This window comes from Ammospiza caudacuta, chromosome 4 (genome assembly GCF_027887145.1).
Source record: "Ammospiza caudacuta isolate bAmmCau1 chromosome 4, bAmmCau1.pri, whole genome shotgun sequence".
NCBI classification, from domain to species: Eukaryota; Metazoa; Chordata; class Aves; order Passeriformes; family Passerellidae; genus Ammospiza; species Ammospiza caudacuta.
The window spans coordinates 27,195,200-27,201,199 of record NC_080596.1 but is presented as its reverse complement, the minus strand read 5'-3'; positions in this window follow the sequence as shown (position 1 = coordinate 27,201,199).

Here is a 6,000-nt window from a genome sequence, read left to right as displayed (position 1 = left end):
GAAACTGAAGTGTTCATTTTGATGTATTGCTGGCTGTTACTCCTTTCAGAATAATAAAAGGCAAACTTAAGTGTGAATTGGAGAATAATGTCAAGGGAAAAATGTTACTTTTTGGCAATGGTTTAAAATAAATTAAACTTTAGAAATGTTCAGAGTCAGGTGTTTCCATTTTGATTCACCCCTTGCATTAATATATCCCTATTATTTTTTGTAGTAAATGACCTTTTCCATTTCAAATTAAAAAGACAAATTATGGGCAAAGATTTTCTTTCTGTCTTCTTCCACTCTGAAACAGAAACATCTTCAAGTTCAGTAAGTAATCAAATATTTACAAATGAGGCATGGAGTAGAAATTCAGAGTGAAATGTTCCATAAAACTGGAGTAAACACAGTATTTCTGATTAAATATCAACAAAACAAAAGAAATTGCTCTCAAACAGCAATATATAAAGTGAGCAGCATGATGGCCACTTCACTGCTCATTTGTGTGCATCAATGCAAACATTGACTGGAAATGGGAAGAAAGGTCCAGACTGTTCTCTCAACTACTCCTACAACTGTTCTACATCATTTGCCATCATGGTGACAACTTCTGCCTCTGATTCCTCCATTAATTAAAAATAGAAAATGGTCTCAGTGAGAAGTCTTTAAGCGGACATTACTTATCAAGCACTAGCCAGCTATGTAGACAGCTCAGTAAGGTTCCTTAAATTTCTTCAGATTTTCAGTGAAGGAAGACAGTGACACATCCTTTGAATTCAATAATCAATTTGAGATTTTATTAAGCTGTTGGTCTGGATGCCTCTAAAAGCTGGATCAGAACAATATTTAGGTACTTTTCATTAGAGGTGAAACCTTGATGTTCTGAGACCTGGTGAAGTGAGATTCAAAAGTCCATTCCAGAATACAGAAATTTTTCTGTATTATCTCAACATTTCTTAATTCAAAAAGTGTCATTTGTACTTCACATAAGTGTTATCTTAAGAAATAAAGAATACAATTTTTTCCCCTTCTTTAATGATTATGTATGTTTTTGGAATTCCATAATGCTGACTGTTTGGTAGGCAAAGGGATCCATTATATTAAAGTTAATATAAAGTAAGCATATTTAGAATTTTCCAAGTTTAGTTCAGTTTAACTTTCTATTAAGCAAATGTTTGTATTTAAGCACAGCTCTCAAAGGCATAATTTAGCAACTTTATCTTGCAATCATTGTCAATATACTTTTTTCTTTGAAAATTTTAAGAGGAATGGTGAATGCTAATGAAATTCTTTCAAATTATAGAGTTTAATAAGAACCAAGTTCAGCAAATGTAGCCCATTGACTTTACTATGATTTCTATTTGGATTAGCACATGGTGCCAAAAATAACATTCCTTCCATTCCATTCCTTGATACCAATTACTGTATCACACAGCTATCTTGTCTTTTTTGTCCTTATTGGTGACATCAGATGGTGTGATTGAGATATATATTAAATTGCAGCTTTGCTTGCAGTCTTATTTAAGATCAAAGTTCTGTAGTACAATTCACTCTGTTTTATTAGTTAAATTTTATGCCAAAGATTTTCTATTTGTTTAATAGCTTCATGTCAGCAATGCATCAGCTTTCACTTTGTGTGCCATTCCTATTTCGCTACCAGTAATGTAGGTTAGAATAACTGAGAATTATAATAAAGTTATATAATTTTATAACTTTATAAGTTATCAAGTCTCCCAAACTATTGCCAGATGCTATTCTCTTTGACTTCTTTGAGAGTGCTGTGAACTCAGGGTTTTTAAGGTTATGCCCTTAGTATAGGACATATTTGAGATGAGAACTCAAATTTAAAGTTAGCATTGCGATGTGTTGCATTGACTTTGTAGATGAGTGAGCTGTGCACACACTGCATACAAACTAATTAAGTATTCTCCTAAGTGGAAAAGATGCTAAAATACCACAAAACATGTTAAAATTAGAGAACTAAGTGAATGAAAGATAGTCCTTCACATAATTGAAATGCTTGTTTTCAGATGTCATAAAACGGATAAAATAATAGAATTGAGATTATTTTTTCAAAGATAAGACTGAATATTAAAGCAGTGGAAGATGGAAAGTAAGTTATGTGTTAAATATATTTATGGAGATGGAAAATATATACACAGAGATAAAATTGAGTGTGTTTTATTATATCAAGTGTATTGAGGATAAATGAGAGAGATGATTAATCAAAATAAGCCAAGAAGAACATGAGTATTGAAATTGTTTAGAAGGCAGGGTGTTGTGTTGAGCTAGGAATCTTGTATCTTTGCCTTGATAGGTTAGGAACATTTTGGTGGACTATTTCTAGATTTTCAGGATAGGTTTCTAGGCTTATTAGGGATAAGTTTACTTGTGTACTTTGTGGTTTTTTTGGTTGTGGGTTTGCGTTTGGCTTTTTTGTTTGCTTTTGGTTTTTTGTTTCTTTGGTGGGGTTTTTTGGGTTTTTTTGAGGGAAAAGCATATTTTAAAGCATTGTAAATCCTAACTTTTGATCTCACTAGCTTGAAAAAAGCTGTTCAAGCTTTTCTTTCATTGCAATTTACCAATGGCAAGGTAGAGTAATATCCTTCAGGAAAAGAAACAAGTGTGAAATACAACTGAGCTACCTTAAAAGCGCATAGTTATGATGGTTACAACAATACTAATGAAAGCATTATTCCAGATACTTGTTCCTGCAGGGAGAGGGGTTGTGGATTAATTAAGGATTACTGCAGCACTGGAATGTGATACACTGTTCTTTAGTAAGCCTTGTTTTATCCCCTAGAGACCTCAGGAAGGCCTCAATTTCAGGTCTTGAAGTCTCTTTGTTCTTGCTTATTTATATTGGACTTAGTTGTACTGTGTGTGCTTTGCTGGTGCAGCTAACTGAGAGCTGAACACCAGAACAGGTTTGTTTTTGGGAGCTGAAGGCTGATGCTCTTCCGTGCTTTTCAGAGGACACTACAAAGACATCATCTGGCACAGCAGCAGTAGTTGGTGGAGGTGCTTCTTCAGCAGCAGAGATTCCCAAATATGTGCTGAATGTACTGCTAAATCATGCTGTAACAGCATTCATGACTACTGGGGACTTAGAAAATATTTTGTTTTGTTGGTAGGAACATGAATGGAGTAGTGCTGGTTAATGTAAAACACAGGGCAAGAGGATCAGTAAGGGTCATGGAAAAAAGGTGCCTAGAGACAAGAGCAGCTTGAAAAGGTGGTGAATATGAAAGAAAATATCTAAATCCTTTTTATGGGTTCTTTGCCTGCTGAAGGTGGAATTGGGATATATGTGCAATTATGTCTCAAAGGGTGCTTTTTCGAATTGTACATCATGTGCTGTACCTTCCGTGGCTCTTTTCCCTCACTGGTAGCAGAACACCTTCTGTCTCTTCTAACAGCTTTGCCTCCTGCATACTGACTTCTCTCAGGAAAAGTGAGTGACTGCTTCTACTTAAGAAACTGCAGAAATTGCAGCTGGGTTGGGTCTGATTTGGTGTAAGAATCATATTCTCTGTATCAGTTTGATTGTGCTGTCCCAAATCTGATATTCAGAGCTTTAGAGCAGTGACTGCTGTAATTATTTCTTCATTGTAGCTTTCATTTAGGCCGGTCTTAAAAAATTTTGGAATTGTGGCAGGTACTGTATGTTGTTGTGTCTCAATTTCTTCCCCTGAATGCTCCAAACTGGATTTTTGTACCCTGGTACATGAATTATTTAACACTTTTCTTGGGCTTCATTCATGTCAAATTGTTGCAGGGATAATATGTTTCAACTTTTCTTTTAGTCTAGTTGTCTCATCTTGGTTTTAAAGCAGTATGGTTTAGTCAGGTCTGTTTGTTTCTTTCAGTTCATTGTTTTAACCTCTTTTAGTTTTCTTTTCCCTGATTTTCTAGGGAGATGTAGTTCTTTCTTCCAGTTATGTATTAAACCCCCAGTTCTCCATCTGCCTCTTACTTTTATTTTTCCCTCTAGCTTTTTGTCTTTGTATTTTGTTCAGTTTTTCCATTTTCATCCAGCACCCTTCCTGCATTAGCAGTAATAATATCTCATTTTATAGTAGTGTTTTTTCTTGTCTTCCATGTGATCCATGTTTTAGAGGCTACATAATTTCAGTGTCACCAGGCTTATCAATATTATGCTGCATTTTCAAGAAGCCATTAAACCTGACATATTTTGTGACTCCTACTCTTGTATGCTATAATTAACCCTAACTATCAATCAAGACAGAAAAAGTAGTAACTAATATAATGAACTAATTCCATGCCACATTATTAAAGTAAGTTATTATTTACTTTATGTGGGAAATATTTTATGTATGTTAGGATGTAAAACATTACAATGGTTCAGTTAACGCACTGTGATTGCTTTTTCTATCTACTGAAGAGCCTGGTTGCTCAGGAGATTGAATGACTTCAACACCCACTCATTGTTGACCATACAATAAGAAATACTTTGCCTCCTAAATCAAAGTTTAACCATCTGCTCCTAATTCAGCACCCATTTAACTTTTTGAGCCTGGTTATTTTCCAGTAAACCAGCAAAATCAGTACCTTATCTTACTATGTCAGCCAATTTTCACCTTTAGATAGAGCATTTCTTAATACTGGAAACTGAGGGTTTATTGGGCTTACAGCTGCAAAACTGCTGTAGTTTTTCTTGCTGCTTATGGAATGGAAATTGGTTGTATATGATTGTGTGCTTGATAGTGACATTGCTGCTAGAATTTGTATGGCTCGTGGTGACTTATTGACAGGGAGCTCTTGAGTTTCCTTCAGTTTAAATACAGGGCATGGCATGGAATTAAATCTTCACTTTTTACTAATAACTGTAAAGCTGATAGACCTCATACTTAGTGGAGTCCTAAATTTAATTTTCAATAAAGAAAAGTTGTTCAAGAATTTAAAGCTATTGCTATTTCAAAACAAATTTACAGCATTGTGTTAAAATTCTGCTTATATTTGCCACAAAATTCAAGGAGCTGGAGTTTCCTGCAGTATAAATGCAATTGTCTTTTGCTTGTATTGTGTTGTCCTAATTTGTTTTACTTCCAGAGAGGCTGGGTGAGGATCACAGAGGAATGCTGTAATTATGCTTTGTTCATGACCAGAAGGCAAGTCCTGCAGAGAAAGTGTGGGGTTTTTCCAGTTTTCCTCTCTTGCCCCTGCTCCCCATGGTTCCCAAACCCAAAAATTTAAAGATAGATGTAGAATTAGGCTTACCTATCTTATTCTATTAGTTCCACAATTTAAAGTTTTATGAATGCTATCCAGAAAAGGTCTTTGCACTGAGATCAATCCAAACAGGCTGTGCAGGAGGAAGATGGCTTGGGTGGAGGAAGATGGCTTGGGTTTTGCTCTCTGGGAGAAAGGCAGAACTTTGAAGTCATCTGTGGGGTGAGATCATGTCTCCTGAGGTTTCCCTGTGGTGGGGTTTGGTTCTCTTTGGAAAAACAACACGGGAAATAAATTTTTGTTTTCAGCTAGCCATTAGGAATGTCATGATAAAAATCTGTCAACACCAGTCAAAATAATGAATTGGTTACAAAACCTTTTCAACTGCTCACAAAAATGTGGATCAGAGTTATAAATCGATCTAATTTGGGAAATACCAGGTAGCGTGTAGCCATGGATGGGCCAGGAAGGTGACAGGCTGCAGCCTTCATAGATGGTTTTGTTTTTTAAAAGCCCCTTTCTGTATTTTGTCTGAACTACCTAGGACAGAAACTTTAGTTGTTGGCAATACAGAAAATTTGGCAGCTGCTCTCAGGAATAATTTTGTAGATGTTGGTCTCTTCAACTGTACTTATTTTTGATTCTGCTATCTAATTTGATGTATTTTGATTAGGGAATATTCTGTGGAAGGCCAAATTCATACTCTAATCTTGCCAGGAATAAGTAGATATTATAAATAACTTGGTTACTCCTAAATAAACCACTGTTTAATTATTAGTATGTAGCTTATGATGTGAAAAAATACAAGAAAAAGCCAATAAACAA